General features: G+C 47.4%; 1 long non-coding RNA gene across 1 annotated transcript; it reads left to right on the forward strand.

The window, feature by feature from the left end:
• The first annotated feature begins 4,059 nt into the window (after positions 1-4,059).
• On the forward strand, positions 4,060-12,410 carry LOC133047796 (uncharacterized). The gene is made up of 4 exons (XR_009690848.1): positions 4,060-4,194; positions 6,584-6,753; positions 11,991-12,180; positions 12,274-12,410. It is a non-coding gene; the product is annotated as an uncharacterized LOC133047796 (long non-coding RNA).
• The last annotated feature ends 4,942 nt before the right edge of the window (positions 12,411-17,352 follow it).

Genomic DNA, 17,352 nt, shown 5'->3' on the forward strand with positions numbered 1-17,352 from the left:
AAGAAGAGAAAGAGCAAGAAAGAGGCATAGTGGCTGGCCGGCACACCTCAGAACTGATGGAGACAAGCCTTGACCTCGATTGGCTTGACTTGAAGGTCAGAACTATACACATCAAGGAGGTGGCTGCGAGTGACTTGGATGCAGACGGGCCTCACTCAATTAATTTTCAAAGGCAGAGTGCTCTATAGACACTGAAGCCACATTTCCGGGGTTTAAGTCAGGTTACTCAAGCTTTGTGCCTCAGTTTTCTCATCTGTAAAATGAGCATCTCAGGTGTGCAGACTTCACGGAAATGTCTGGAAGTGAAATGTCAGTTGCCCAGTCATGTCTGACTCTTAGCAACCCCATGGACTGTAGCCTGCCAGGCTCCTCTATCCATGGGATTCTCCAGGCAAGAATATCAAAGTGGGTTGCCATGCCCTCCTCCAGGGGATCTTCCCCATCCAGGGATTGAACCCAGGTGTCCCACATTGCAGGCAGATTCTTTACCATCTGAGCCAGTAGGGAAGCACTTCACGGAGGATTAAAGCAAATCAGTGCAGACAGAGTTCTTGGAACGGAGGTTGCAGGTAGAAAATTATATACGTGTTTACAATGGTCACTATTCATTGCCCTCACCAGGGACTTAGCCAGAAGGCTCTGTTGTTTCTCCATTTCAGCACTGACTCTTGATTATGACAAGAAACTGGCAGATCCAAGACAAGCAGGAGGAGAAGAGGGAAGGAAGCAGGGCACAGGGTGGTGATGGGAGAGGATCCAAGAGGTTCCGGCAAGTTAACTGAACTCAGTTCACCTTGACATTTAATGAACACATACTTGCCAGCATATGCTAGATCAGGGAGGCTCAAAGATGAACTGGACTACAGTCATCAAACTGGATCCCAGCTCAGCCTGACTCATTCCTCACGCTATGCCCATCTCCACCTCCAGTCCTTGCAAACCTGGTGACCCTTCATTCTGCCATCCAGACCTTTCCTGTCCTTCAAGAACAATCCCCAGACCCCCATCTTCTGAGGCTCATGGCAGTCCTTTCTACCCTCCCCCATCTCTCCTTTTCAGGGGCACCCCAGCAACTGCAGTCACTTGATATGAACGTAAGGAGGATGACAGCTTAGTAAAGAAAAGATCTCATTTCTTGCTATTCACTCTAAGTGGACTTCTCTGTCTCCCTCCTCCCAACACACACACCCTCATGCACACACACATAAGTCAAGGTGCAGAGGAAAATCCCAGACCTTGACAAAGCCTTTGAGACTCTCTGCCACAACCTCAAATTGGAGGTGATGCTATGGTGATTGCAGCCATGAAATTAAAAGACACTTGCTCCTTGGAAGGAAAGTTATGACCAACCTAGGCAGCATATTAAAAAGCAGAGACATTACTTTGCCAACAAAGGTCCATCTAGTCAAGGCTATGGTTTTTCCAGTGGTCATGTATGGATGTGAGAGTTGGAGTACAAAGAAAGCTGAGCACTGAAGAATTGATGCTTTTGAACTGTGGTGTCGGAGAAGACTCTTGAGAGTCCCTTGGACTGCAAGGAGATCCAACCAGTCCATCCTAAAGGAGATCAGTCCTGCATGTTCATTGGAAGGACTGATGTTAAAGCTGAAACTCCAATATTTTGGGCACCTGATGCGAAGAGCTGAGTCATTTGAAAAGACCCTGATGCTGGGAAAGATTGAGGGCAGGAGGAGAAGGGGACGACAGAGGATGAGATGGTTGGATGGCATCACCGACTCGATGGACATGGGTTTGGGTGGACTCCGGGAGTTGGTGATGGACAGGGAGGCCTGGCGTGCTGTGGTTCACGGGGTCGCAAAGAGTCGGACACGACTGAGCGACTGAACTGAACTGAACTGAGGGGCAGCTATGAGGACTAAGTGTCTCACTCATACCAAATGCCTGCTTCAGAGCAGCTTTTCTCAGGATCATTTAATCAATCTGATTTCATTTCTTGATTGACTTTGCCATTGATTTTTCAATAGGAAATCATGGGAGGCAGAAGAGTAGAGGGGTTCCAAGGGATGAACTGAATTCATATCCGTTTCTTGGTTGTGTGACTCTGGGCAATGGTCATAACCTCTTTCTTATGTCATTCCCTCATCTGGAAAATTGGGATAACAGGGAACCAGGTCACCGAAGTTTAGTGACTATTAAATGAGATCATGTATTTAGGCACTGGGTTGGATGGCATCACCCATTCAAGGGACATGAACTTGCAAACTCTGGCAGTTGGTGATGGACAGGGAAGCCTGGCGAGCTGCATTTCATGTGGTCACAAAGAGTTGGACACCATTTGGTGACTGGACAATAACAACACTCGGGCACTCGGCACAGAGACTGGCATATCCTAAGTGTTCAATAAATGCTAGCAGTTATTATTATTACTATTATTATCCCTGTCATTATTATTATGGCTGAGCAAGAAGCAGAGGATAACGGAAACCTCTGACAGAGATGTGCTGTGAGCAACCTTCGTGCTGGGAAAAACCCTCCTTTGCTTTTCATTTCTTATACAGCCCAGTGGGCAGCTGGAATCATCTGCCTTGTGGACAAGTTATTCTACGAAGCACTTATTCAGCGTGCCAATGGCGTTTGATCTCCTGCTTTTGACTTGAAGAACATCAAGAGGAAAGCACTGTGTGTGTGTAATATCACGGTTTCCTTCTCAATCTAACGGAGCAGGAAAGATAAAACCATGTTTCATGCTGGCTTGCTGCAAGGCTGTCTGAATGAGAGTTCCAAGTCCTAAAACCGACACCCTTTACCCAACTGCCTTTGAAGAAAAGTCACTGTTAATCACACAGTGTAAAGAATCTTTGGGAAAACTTTATCAGTCTGATCAGCCTATTAGGCTAACACGGTCTGATCCTTCCCCGAACTATTTGCTCAGGCACATTAAGTGCTTCTGGGTTAGCCCTTGCTGGGACTGCTCGTCTCCAGTTGGGGCAACATGTTTTCCATGGGCTGTTATTACACAGAACTTGAAGGATACACCATCACCTTGTGCAAAGAATGAAAAGAACATCCTGGAATCGGTTCCAGCAGCTCCCCTTGTTTTCGTTTCCAGCAAATACCACGTCTTTCCATCTTTCACCAGCCTGTGTGTGGGGAGGGATGAACAAATCGTTCTGACTTGAGCTTGTTTGAAAACTTCTACCAGGGCAGCAACTTGAGAGGTTGTTCGAGAAGGCTTGTGGATGTATTATCCTGCTCATGCTTAAGGAACTTGGAAAACAGAATCAGAAAATGGGGGATGGGAAGTTAGGGCAGAGATAACCTGGCAGTGAAACCAAAGCGAACCAACAGAAAAACAGCACAACCTGAAAGGGGAATTGAAGAGGCTGGCAGAGAAAGGGGACATCAAATTGACAATGTAGCCAGAAATCTGGACACTGTAAGAGACAATTTAGTGCTGGGTCGTGCCCCAAGCTGAATTTATTGCTGCCTTCCTCGTTAAGTTGACTCATGTTTAAAGTCATAACTGCCACAGGATTTTTGTCTTCATCATTTGCCCTGATCTGCCTCAAAATATGAACCCTGAAAGAAGTCTCAGTTTTGAAATTTCTTACCCAAAGTGAAGGCTTCCCTGGTGGCTCAGGGGAAGAATCTGCCTGCAGTGCAGGAGACATAAGAGATGCAGGTTCGATCCCTGGGTCTAGAAGACCCCCTGAAGGAGGGCATGGCAACCCACTCCAGTATTCTTGCCTGGAGAATCCCATGGACAGAGGAGTGTGATGGGCTGCAGTCCATGGGGTCGCAGAGAGTCGGACACGAGTGAGTTACTGAACAACAAATCACAACGACCCAAAGTGACGCGAATGCTGTTCCTCCCACCAAAGTGGAAAAAGCAGAGACTTCAGGAATGCTGAAATAGATTTGTAATGATACTGGGTTTGAAAAGAGGTTCCGAATGCTGCTTGTGCTCTGAGAAATGAGCCAGGCAGGGAGGTGGGCGGAGAACTGGGGAAAGGAAGGTGGCAGGGACATAAGTGAGGGTGACACGTGGACTCGGGTAAAGAAGCAGAGAGGCGCGCGCCCGCCCTCTGGGCCCCGGGACAGCGATCCAGCCGTCGCCACTGGTCCTGGCTTGCGGAGGCAAAGACCAAGAGGCAGGAGGATTCCTCTCCCTTCTCACACCTCGGGAGATTAAAAAGTAAACCATAAAGTGAAGCTACGTTGTATCAGTTCCAGGTGAGCAGAAAAGATTTCCTCCCGAGCCAAACCTAATGTCACAAATGAGGCGCGTTACGCTCGCAGCCTGGACATTAACCTTGAGTGCAGAGAGCAGAGAGGCGCGCCTCTTCCGTGCGCATCTGGGAAGACAGGAGCCCCAGGATGCAACAGAAAGGCGGAGAGGGGAGGTCTCTAGCCTCTTCTCCGCCGCGGAGGGGCTGCAGTTTGTGAGCGAAATTAAAAATGCACAACGTGTTGGCTCCGGAGGCTGACGATGTTTTTGCAGACATAGCACGCTGGTGGACCGGTCCCAACATTCCGCGCTCAGCTCAGAGGAGGTGGGAGCACTGCCGGGCCGCCCCTCCCCCGCCTCCTTCCTGCGCCGCAACCTGGACTTGACCCCCGCGAGCCTGGCGCGGCGCGGCCGGGGCCGTCCCGCCGGAGCCGAGCGCTGAGACTGGCCGCCCCGGGGCCGGCGTCGCCGCGCGCGCCCGCCCGCAGACGCCCGGCCGCTCCCTGCCGCGCGCTCGCCGAGGCCGGCGCGGAGTGACCGGAACCCGGGCCCGGCCAGCGTGGACATATTTCAAATGCCCAGACCTCTTGATATGGGGGTGGGGGTGCCGATGGAGCAGAGGGTGAGAGCAGAGAAGGGCTGCGTGAGACCCTGGGCCGCCCCCGGTTGGGTGAAGCCGGCTAGTAGCTCCAATTCTCTGGGTTTCTATGTCCCACGTGCAAAACCGAGCCCTGGGCTAGGGCATGTCCAAGGGTCCTCCGGTCCTGACATTCTAAGATTCTTCTGAACCCGTCTGATTTGTCTCATGGGGATGAAGACCCCTGTCAAAAGCAAAAATAACTCTACAACAAGGAATTAGCTAAAGCTCAGCTCTAGAGAGGCTTCTGTGGTGGCTGAGACTGTAAAGAATCTGCCTGCAATGCAGGAGACCAAGGTTCGATCCCTGGGTTGGGAAGATACTCTGGCGAAGGGAATAGCTACCCACTCCAGTATTCTTGCCTGGAGAATCCCATGGACAGAGAAGCCTGGCCAGCTACAGTCCATGGGGTCACAAAGAGTTGGACATGACTGAGCGACTAACAGATACACACAGCTCTAGAGAGAGACACCCCTCCTCCCCCCGCCCCCCCTGGGGGGGGGGGGGGGGTCAAATAACTCCAAACACTAGAACCCAGTGAATTTTAACTCTTACTCTCTAGAGATTATTTATTTCTTTAGTTAACATAGGTAATTGATTAGACCTAGTGCTGGAGAAAAAAAAATGTTACTGGGTCATTTGTCTTTTGGAGGAAACGTAAATCCATAAATCCTGTCTCTAAGAAATAAAACTCTCTTCATCTCCAAAGTAGGCAGATCTTCCAAACAAGTCTTCTTTCTTCTTTCTAAATCTTTGCTCTTAGCCACCTAAAATTGGTGGCTTTCTTCTCCTGCGAGTCATACAATCTTTCAATTAAGGGGGGAAAGAACGCCCCATTCTACAGCTGTGACCTGAGAGGACTGTGCCCAGGAAGAAAGATATTTACATGTTATTTTGAGAGAGTTTTTAATTTAAAACAGATTTTTTTTCATATACTCTAAGAAAGTATGTAAAATAGTTTATAAACTAGGTGTTACACAAATGTGCAGCATGATTCTTGAAGGATCTCTGGTTGGGAAAAGGAACATACCATCTTCTAGTTACACCACGGAATGTACTACATATGGATGATTCAAGGGCTGGCTAATCTCTACCCACCTCCCGCCAAACAGTAACATTAGCAATCAGGATTACATTTCTGACATTTTGTGGTTTTAAAAATAATGAGGGTCAAGGTGATTGACTCAAACTCTAGTTCTTACAGAAGCAAGGTAACAAAGTGTTCAGCAATCATCAGGCAAAAGCTCATCCCAATTACAGCCTCCCGTGTAATCTTCCAAAATGCCCGGAGGAAGTGGTTCACAGAGAAAACCGGCCCCTCCCACACCTCACTCCGGCCCGCCCCCAAATGCTCCCCCTCCAATCAGCAGTCTCCCCGTGCTTTTCTGGGCGGGGGCAGAGACGGAGACCCAGCAAGACTCGGTCCCCACCTCCCCCAGCCTCCCAGGGACAATCCTTGCAGTGGGGTGTTTGTTGTGCTGACCTTGTGAGTGAGTGACCCACACAGAAGGACACTGTGTGCGGTCACTGGAGTTTTCTGGCCTCATTTGTCCCTGTCCAAGACCATGAGGCGGCCAGGGAAGGAGAGAGAGGAAGTGGCAAAAAATGATTATGAGGACTTGCAAGACAAGAGATCACAGCTGCTTTGGTAACAAAGAATAACTGGACTGGTGTTTCCTTAAAGAAATTGTTTTAAGTCAAAGGTGGACTTGGTGTTCACAACACTCTAATCAGCCTCTCCTTTCACTTCCTTCCAGGCATCCCCAGTATCTTTCCTCAGAGAGCTCCTATTCAAGGCCAATGCCACATGCTCTGGACACAGCCTCCAGAGCCCAATGCCCAGGTCCGAATCCCATTTCTGCTCAAGGACCATAGCTGCAAGTGGAAACCGTAATAATGCTAGCTTCAAAGGTGCTCTGAGATTGAAGTAAGTTGTTATATACTTAGAATGGTGCCTAGTGCACATAGAACTTCATAAATGTTTTTCCTCCATGGTTGTTTCAGTCAGCTGGAGGGTTGCCTGCCTTCCTGCTGTTGTTTCATGCCATTCCTTCTTACCATTCTGAGCAAAGATCACACCTTGTCTTGTTCAAGAAGCAGGGGAGCATTACCAGATTTGTGTTTGGAAAGATGTCATGAAGAATCTAAGAAAGTGTAGAAAACTCAGAGAAGGAAAAAAAAAATCCTTCCTGGGAAGGCTGCCATTCATCGAATCCAACTCAATAAACACCACTTTGTACACGATTCCATTTCAAGTTTAAGGGCCCCAAGGTAAGTATTTTTACTCCATTTCTTAAGAAGGAAATGAAGACTCAGAGAGATTGCTTGCACCACTGGGATTGGAGCACAACAATAATAAATAACATAGGTGATTAACTGTTATGTTCCAGGCATTAAACACACCGCATGTCTTCACTCATATAATGCTCCCGGCAATCCTGTGAGCATTATTCACCCCATTTTACAGCCAAGGAGCTGAGGCAGAGAGAATAAATTACTTGCCCAAAGTCCCAGAGATGCAGAGTGAATTGACAGCTGCAGGCCAGCTGCCCACCCTACAAGAGCCCAACCACAGCATACAGCCCTCTCCTTTTGTGTCATATACCTCCCCATCCCCACCCCCAGCCCCCAACCCGCAATGGGAGAGCCCTGGCCACACCAACCCCCCCTCCGCCCATGGTGGCCATCATCATCCCCCCTCCGCCCATGGTGGCCATCATCGTCCAGAAAGTCCTTGAGAACTGCAGCTCTGTTAAGAGTCAGCCCCAGGAGAAACACAAGCCACTATGATATATCGTCCATCTGTAATTGGATTTTTAAGACAGAAGGAAATTTGATTTTTCTTTTTTCTGTTCTTTTGTTGTAGTTTCCAGGAGTCATAATATAACATAATATAATATGCAGTTGAGAAAGGATGGCCTTTCCTGTCATTTTCAAGAGGTTTTCCCCTGAATATGTAAGAATAATGTGTGTGTGTGTGTGTGTGAAGTCACTTCAGTCGTGTCCAACTGTATGACCTCAAGACTCCTTTGTTGGTGGGATTCTCCAGGCAAGAACACTGGAGTGGGTTGCCATGCCCTCCTCCAGGGGATCTGCCAGACCCAGGGATCGAACTCACATCTCTTACATCTAACCTGTGGGTGGGTTCTTTATCACTAGAGTCAACTGGGAAGCCCAGGTAAGAATAGATGACTCAAAAGATGACCCTCCACTGGGCCTGAACTGGCTGCAATGGGGAAGCTGCAGAATCCCATCGCACCCATGTGGAGCCCCAAGAATCTTCAACAAGGCTCAGGAAAGAGAGAAGGCCGGTCGGGGAAAGGGAAGAGGCACAGCTCCCCCTGAGCAGGTAGAATGTGTCATCGACCCACTGGGCCTCCACACCTTGCCCTTCATCTCCCCAAAGTGCTTGGGAAAACATTGCCAGTGGAGGCCTCCTATTGTTCTTTTGCAAAATGAGACATGTGCATGCTCTTTTACCTTTTCTCCAAACTGAGCTTGTATTTAGAAGTTGTTTAAAGCATTAACTGTAAAAATTTAACTCTTTCACCTTCCCAAAGATAGGCCTCTAGAAGTGAAATGCACAAACAGTCTGGTAAGAATGTGATAAGGTAAAATAAATTTACTTTGGAATTGAGAATGCCATCAGATGGCCAACAAGTGTCATTTCCTGTCTTACCATGCTATTGTGCTATGAAGTTGGAAGCCCTTGGTTTAAGAATGCAGCCAACCTCTGACCCCATGGGAAGCATTCTGGGACAAAGATGTCACTAACCTCTGTTATAAAAGGGGTTATGACCTGCCCCTAGAGCAGTGGTACCCAACGTTTTTGGCACCGGGGACTGCTTCTGTGGAAGACTATTTTTCCATGGAATGGGGTTGATGTGGTGATGGTTTCAGGATGATTCAAGCATATTACATTTATTATGCACTTTATTTCCTTTTTTTTTTTTTTAGTTTTATTTATTTATTTTTGGCTGTGCTGGGTCTTTGTTGTGCAGGCGGGGGCTACTCTCTAATTTTGGTGCTTGGGCTTCTCTTTGCAGTGGCTCCTCCTGTGTTGGAACCCAGGCTCTAGGGCATGCAGGCTCAGTAGTTGTGACACAGGAGTTTAGTCGCCCCGAGGCATGTGGATTTCTCCCCGGCCAGTGGTCAAACCCATGTCCCCTGTATTAGCAGGCAGATTCCATGGACCACCAGGGAAGTCCTATTTCTATTATTATTATATTAGCTCCACCTCAGATGATCAGGCATTAGATCCCAGAGCTTACTCTAATTCAATGAACACATAGTGAGATTCTTTAGTGCTTGGTTTGCTACACATAGAAGAGAGGAAATAATAATAGTTAATACTAATATGGGTCACATGAGCACTTCACTTATTCATTTTCACAGCAAAACAAAAAAAAAAAACACAGCTACTATTATTTCACAAATGATAAAATAGAAGCACAGAGAAGTCAAGTAACTTTCCCAAAGTCACACAGCTGCTAAATGGCAAAGCTGGGATTTGAACCTAGGAATTCTGTCTCCTGAGTCTGTGTTCTAAACTACCCCCAAAGTCCCAAATTTCTCTAGTTTAAAGAGGTAATTCATATCTTGAAGGGAAGTGAAAGTTGCTCAGTCAAGCCCGACCCTTTGTAATTGATTCTCCAGGCCAGAATACTGGAGTGGGTAGCTGTATACTTCTCCAGGGGATCCTCCCAACCCAGGGACTGAACCCAGGTCTCTCGCATTGCAGGCAGATTCTTTACCATATGAGCAACCAGGGAAGCCCAATTCATGTCTTAGTGAGGGTGAAACAGAAAACATGGGCAATGAAGACAGATGGTGAAAAGCAGACGTTCCTGCCACCGGGCTGCCCGCTCCGGTCCTGACTCTGTGCTGGGCAAATGTGCAGCCTTTGCTTAGTTTCTTCATCTTTCTCCGCCGCTGCCAAACAGGGAGGCAAAAAGAACCTACCCGAGGGACTAAGTGGAGATCACACAGCGTAAGAGCTCTGAGAAGGTTGGCCATTGTTATCACGGGTGTGCAGGTCCTTTATGAAACCTAAGGTTCCAACTGTGTTTTTGATTTAGAATTTTTCCATTTTTGGGGGGGTGGTTCTGTGCATTCCTTGAATTATGTATAAGTCCCCCGAAGACCAGGTCTGGGAGTCCTGAATAGCATCCTTTAAGCAAACGCATTAAATAATTCTGCAGCAACCCACTTGGCACTCTAAGTGGGCAAATGCAGGTTATAATCACCTCATGTGAGTGATGAGATATGAATAACTTGTAGCATTCAGAGTTTTACATTTCAGATGTGGAGAAGAATTGAGAATGTACCTTCCATGGGGTTCAAAGCCAGTTGATTTTGCTGGTGGGCATGCAATGAAAAAGTGAAGAGAGTCAAAAGGTATAAACTTCCAGTTACAAAATTAAATATATCCTGGGGCTGTGATGTATGGCCTGGTGATGCCAATAACACTGTAGTGCATGTTTGAAAGTTGGGCTTCTCTGGTGGCTTAGTGGGCAAAGAATCTGCCCGCAATGCAGGAGACCTGGGTTCGATCCCTGCAGAGTGAAATGGCAACCTACTTCAGTTCTTGTCTGGGGAATCCCTTCAACAGAGGAGCCTGATGGGCTACAGTCCATGGGGACATGACTTAGTGATTAAATCACCACCACCAAGAGAGCAGATCTTAAAAGTCCTTTTCACAAGGTAAGAAAATTTCTATAACTATGGTTAGTGATGGATGTTAACTAGACGTATTGAGATGATCATCTTGAATTACATTTAAATGTCAAATTCAAAGGAAAGCTAGAAAGAAAGCTGCAGGTAAGACCTCGGATAAAGACCCCGGAGTAGACCATGGGGGAGAGGGGTGGACATCAGAGGTCCAGGGAGCGGGTCTCGTCATTGTGGGGCAACAACGTTGGCTCAGCCAAGGAGTGACAGAGGCGAGCCGGGCAACAGAGCAGCACCCTCCTCAGACCTTCAATTTTAATCCCTGAGCAAACGAGTAGTTATTTTGGAGTAGCAGCATCCCCAAGAGTGGAAGGGGAGACAGAAGCTTTACCTCCCCTGCCTCTCTGAGAACAAGAAGGATTCTGTGGACTTTTCAGAACCGTGTGACACTGGCAGCACCTGTTTGTTGCTTCTTAGTCGCTCAGTCGTGTCCAAATCTTTGTGACCCCATGGACTGTATCCCACCAGGTTCCTCTGTCCATGGGATTTCCCAGGTGAGCATACTGGAGTGGGTTGCCATTTCCTTCTCCAGGGGATCTTCCCCACCCAGGGATTAACCCGTGTCTCCTGCCTTAGCTGGGAGATTCTTTAACGCTGAGCCACCAGGGAAGGCCGCAACACCTATTAAACACTTGCTAAATACAAGGCATAGCTGATGCTGTATGTGCAATATTTAATACCCAAACAACCCTGAGAAGCAGGTGTTGCCGTCATGCACGTTGTGTGGATTCAGGGCTGCTCTGTAGGGTTTTGCTCAACATCTCACAGCTAGTAAAAGGAGAGAACAGGGTCTCTGGCATCCAAATGCTGCACTTTACCCAGAGCGCTGGCCAATGCCATGGGGCTCCCAGATGCAGGGAAGTGACAGGATTAGAGACTCAGGGCTGCCATGTGTAACTCATTTCCATTCCTGTTACTGTGATTCAGCTCTTAAGAAATCAGCCTGCCCTCCTAGTACAAGTTAAAAATGAGAACAAATGCACGCAGCTCTGATTTTCAGCTCAGAAGCATCATGCCCCTTTTGAATTGGAGAGTGAGGCAAACAGAAGCCCTGGTTATTATAGTTCATTTGATTTAATTAAAGCCATAAAGCACACCACAGCTTTGCAGTGGGTACTGACCCTTCTGGCTTTGCTTGGAGGACTCGGAGGAGTCGAAGTCTTATCTGATGGGCAGAGGCCCAAGTCGCCACTGCCACTCAGCTCTCTTTTGTATGCTGTTTCTCTTCTGTCCTCTTGTGCTTGGAAGGTTATCTGCTGATCACTTTTTCTGCCTGTCTTACTGGGCCTCCTCCCTGGCCCCCTGTGTCTGGACCCCAGCCCTGCACTCTGATCCACCTCGTGTCCTCTGAGCCCACAAAGCCTTGCTGATGGTGTTCCTTGTTTTCAGAAGGGAATGACTCTCTCATCTCTTCCTTTCTCATCCTTCCTCTAGGCCTATCAGTCAAGGTCCTCCCGAGGGTCATCGGTCCTCCCAAGAAGTATGGTTTCTCCACTGGCCCTCTTGAGCAGGAAGCTCCAGGGGGGACCTCAAGTTAGCTGGTGTTTAATGCAGCAGCTGAGACCTCACCATCTCCCTTTTTTCCTCTTGACTCATCCACTGGCTGAAAGGGCAGCTGCCCCGGGTAAGTTTTTTTTCCCTTGATCTCAAATCTGCTTTTAAAAAAAAATTACATATTATTTTTAATTGGAGGATAATTACTTTGCAATATTGGCAGGGCAGCAAAGGAGACCCAGGAAAGGTTTTCAGTGGATCCATTTTCTCCCCGCTTGTTCGGACTTTCCCACGCAAATCTTAAAATGGCAACTCACTTCCAACTGAAAGACAGAAGCCAACTCCCCCTATCTGGGCGAGGAGATGGGGATCTTGCTCATTGCCTGGGCAGGTGTGGAGGCCCCCAGCCTCAGGAAGGAAACAGAGATAGCTTGAAGGAGCTGGAAGGGACCCTTAGGAGGGGGCCGGTATGCGTATAATGTCGAAGGAGCTGGAGACTATTGTCACAGGTATCAACTCAAATATTACAGCAGGAGCTGGGACTCTCAGACAATCTGGCAGCCATGTGGGGTTTTCCAAATGGACTCACATGGTCCGCCAGCATGTGTGACTCTGGACCACATCTGCAACACAGCTCCCAAGGCTTGGAGGCTACAGATGAAATTGAAAGTCACTCCTGGGTGCTCGGGGCCTGTGTTAAAGAGCTGTGATATATGTGGCTCTCTGGAATGACACAGATTTCACCATCGCTTCCATTACTTGTATCTTCCAGCCTCTTCCCAACCTGCCTCCTTCCACCCCTACCCGCCACCCACAGTGCCTCTTCCTCCTCTCGGTTTCTGATTGTCTGTACCAACCACTGGGCACTTAGTCAGGTGTGGTCTTGTGGCACTCCCCGCATCCTATATGGAACTTGTACCTAAGGCATTATTCTTTAAATAGGGGTAGGTGTGTGTGGTTTGGAAGCTTCTATCAGGAGCAATAGTTGAGCTCTGTTGAGGAGGCACAAGTTTGGAGTTGTAGTTGTGTACATACCTATGTTTGTCAAAAAAAAAAAAAAGGCCTTCAAGGGTGCTCACATCCTCATCCCCCAGGAGACTCTGAAGATGCGTTAAGGAACCTGAGATGGCAGAGTCTCTGAATTACCTGGTTGGACCCAATGTAATCACATGGAATCTTAAAAACAAAAGAGAGAAAGAACCTACTGTGCTGCCGTCAGCAAGAGGGAGATGTGATGCGGTCACATCAAGAATGCATCCTTGCTGGTTTTAAAGACTGAGGAAGAGCCACAGGCCAAGGAATGCAGGCAGCTTTTAGGAGCCAGAAAAGACAAGGTAATGGATTCGCCTCCAAACCTTCAAGAAAGAAATGCAGGTCCTCTCACATTGTGACATTTAGCACGATCTGGCCCCCAATCTCAGAACACACACTCCGCCAGGGGCCTGAAGACTCTCTGAGAATACACTCTTTCTTCACAAATGTTGCTCCTGTGCCATCAATAAACACATGTTAGTAGAGTGAACACTTGAACAAATGAAGGATATATGCACACAGAGTTCACTCCCAAGGATGACCCTAGACCGAAGGAAAGATGGCAACCTCAAGGTCACAGAGAAAACAGGCCCTTGAGCCCCCGGGTGGGCAGGTTGAAGCTGCCATCAGTACCTCCTTTGACTGACAGGTCTGCCCTTCGGTCATGTGGGAAAGTGACACACACGTGGGGGGAAATGCCAGAGAAAGACGAGACTGTAGGTAATTAAGCACTAAATGGAGTTAGAGGGCTATGGGAAGGTTGGATGATGAGACACTGAGTCTGGAGAAGGTTATTGATGAGTGTGGACCTGATCTGGACTTTGCAGGATGGCCAGGATTGGAAATGTGGAGTGGGAAGTCAGACTGATAGAGAGTGGCTTTGTTGTTCTTGTTTAGTCCCTCAGTCACGTCTGATACTTTGCAACCCCATGGACTGTAGCCCTCCAGGCTCCTCTGTCCATGGGATTTTCCAGGGAAGAATACTAGAGTGGGTTGCCATTTCCTACTCCAGGGGATCTCCCCGACACAGGGATCGAACCTGTATCTCCTATGTTGGCAGGCGGATTCCTTACCTTTGGGCTACCAGGGAAGCCCAGAGCGGCTTTGCAGGAGTTGATGATGACAAATAGTTACATGGTAGAAACAGCCCCCATCTACTGAGTTCTTCCCAAATGTATCAGCTCATGTAATCCTCCCAAAGACCCTCTAAAGTGTTGCAAAAGATATCTTGACACTTTCTACTGTTTGTGTTCTTGGCTGCCCAGCATCTGATTCCCCTTCTCAGATGTGGGCAAGTTCTCCCTCTCTGAGCTCTGCATTCCCTTTCTCACCCTGCTGACTAGAGGCTGCGAAGCCCAGACCCTTGCTTCCTCCATCCCTCAGCAACCAGGACATGGACATGTGACCTGGTGTAACCATCATATCTTTATCAGGAGCAAGTGGCAGAAAGAAAGGGGACAGGGAGAATTTGCTTCAGCAGCAACACTGGTAGCAACATCTGGATTCCAGAAGCAGTAGGGCACATGGCTCTTCTTGTTCCCAGCATATTTTTCTAAGCCTGATTTGATCCGGCCTTCTCAGTGATTCTTTGAGCTACTCAAATCCCATTAGAAAAATCCTTGTGTACCTAAGTTGATCAGAATAAATCCTTGTTGTTTACAACCAAAAAACCCAGCTCATCTAGTAGATTAAAATTCTTTTATTGCAGATTAGGAATTTGAGGCTCAGAGAGGTGAAGTGACTTGCCCAAGGTCACATAGTGTATACCTGTTTGATTATAAAGCTTGCATTCTTAATACTAATCATGAAATGTTCAAAATGAAAATTGTATTATAAAGGTTTCTTTTGTGGATATTTCAGAGATGGTAGGTTTTTTTTGTGAGGGATAATTAGGATAAAACAATTATGTTCCTGGAGATAGTATGTATCAGTACAACCTTTGTAAATAGCAAACTGGAACTGTGCACCAAACTCCTTACTGTGTTCAAGTCCTTTAGTTAATGATTCCATTTCTGGATCTCTATTCCAAGGCAGTGTTTCATAACCTTTTCTTTTTACTAACTGACCCTTAATCAGATAGTATTTTTAGATGCTTTTCCCCTTGGCTCCCCCACCATTTTATATCACAGACATGCTAGATGGTTGTTTCTGTCCTGCGTTTATATCCATGCTTTATACGTTAAAAGAGTAAGATTTATTTCACCCCCAAGAATCAACTTTAGTCCCCATTAGGAGCAATGATCACTCCCACTGAGAATTCATTCAAACACAAGTATCATGGATTAAAATATGAACAAGATACCAAGCTATCATAATAGTGATGGTGTTGAGTAGTTTGATAATCAACAAGTTTTCCTTATCATTTTCCGTATTTTCTAACTTTTTATAATGTGCTTGTATTGCTTTCCAATAGAAAAACAGTTCATGATATTTAAAAAATTTTTACTGGGGTACAGTTGCTTTATGATGTGGTGTTAGTTTCTGCTGGGCAGCAAAATAAATTAGCTATATGTATACAAATACCCCCTCTTTCAATTTGCTTCCCATTTAGGTCACCACAGAGCACTACATCAAATTCCCTGTGCTATGCAGTAAGTTGTCATTAGTTATCTAATTTATACATAGTTTTATGTATTTGAGGTTGGCTACTTCCCCAAATAGGTCAGCCTGGGTCAAGGAGGTCTGCAGTTTCCCAAGGGGACAGGTGTCTGTTCCATGCTGTTTGCCACTGCCTCACTCCCTCCCTTGCTCAAGGCACTGTCCCCACTTCCAGATGCCAAATGTATTAATACCACCAAGCCAGTGTGTGGAGGAGGGGAGCCTGGAGAAGGGGAATTTTCTGTGGTTGAAGCAAGTCTGCAGGCAGTTCAGAAACTTCAGTCCATCCCACAGGGGGAGGCTTAGGAACCCAGGGCAAATCCTTTGGGCCCCAAGCCTTCAGACAGGTTTTCCAGGCTGACATCCGAGCCCATCCTGGAGAGAGGCATTCTGTTGATCACACTGGTGGAGAGATAATGGATGTGAACACCCTCCTCTCCCTGGTGCTGTGTGATCTTGTACAATGACACGAGCAGCAGAATGGGCATGCTCAGCCAGCAGAGACCGCCAAGACAGGGTGATTGTTTCTAATACAAGCATCATGATTGCTGCAGGTCTGGTCTGGCCAGCTCTAGAGGTCAGTGCTTTGAAATATTCTTTAACATCCCAGGGTATTAAGTCCCTTCAGATCCAGGCAAACACTCCCAGAGCCCCACTCAGGACAGGGAGGAGCTCTGGCCCTTCACCTGGGCATGTAGCCTGAGAGCAGGGAGGCTTGAACTATCTCTGGCCTGGGTCTGGAGGAAAACACCTGCTTTGAACTGAGTGTGTCCCTTGAAATGTGTTATGTTGAAGCCCTAATCCCCAATGTGACAGTATTTGGAGGTGGGGGCTTTAGGAGGTAATTAAGGCTAAAGGAGGGCTTAAGGATGAGGCCCTAATCCAAGGATTGGTGGCCTTATAAGAAGACAAACCTCTCTCTCTTCCACTGTGTACGGACATCATAAGACCAAGAAGAGAGATCCTGCCAGACCTTGACCTTGGATGTTCCAGCCTCCAGAACTGTGAGAGAATAAATCTCTGTTGTATGAGCCACGCAGTCTGGGGTAGTTTGTTCCAGCAGCCTGAGCTGACTAACACAATCTCCTTCTCAAGGGGGGATAATCCCCCTCCAGCCACTCAGTGGGACACAGAGAGAATTTTCCCAACTCATCCCCTCTTCTGTGTCTGACCCTTTGCCTGGACCCTCCTCTAGTCTCACTTGGAAATCCCTCCAGGTTCACTCATTCACTCATTTCATCCAACTGTTCATTCATCCTTCCCTTAATACAGGTTGCCCCTCGTTTTTGTAGGTTCACTTTATACCTCTTCACTTTTACAAAATTTCAAGAGCCCCTTATTAATATGCGTGTGGGTGTGGATGCACTAAGTTGCTTCAGATGTGTTCAACTCTGTGCAACACCATGGACCATAGACCACCAAGCTACTGCATCCATAGGATTCTCCAGGCAAGAATATTGGAGTGGGTTGCCATACCCTTCTCCAGGGGATCTTCCCAACCCAGGGATCGAAGCTGGGTCTCCTGCATTGCAGGTAATTCTTCACCGCTGAACAACTGGAGAAGCCCATTAATGTCTATTGCTGCCTAAGAAATGACCCACAAATGCAGTGGCTTTAAACAGCATATATTTATGACCTGTGTCTGTGGGGCAGCAGCCTGGGCTTGGCTTAG

This window comes from Dama dama, chromosome 27 (assembly GCF_033118175.1).
Source record: "Dama dama isolate Ldn47 chromosome 27, ASM3311817v1, whole genome shotgun sequence".
NCBI classification, from domain to species: Eukaryota; Metazoa; Chordata; class Mammalia; order Artiodactyla; family Cervidae; genus Dama; species Dama dama.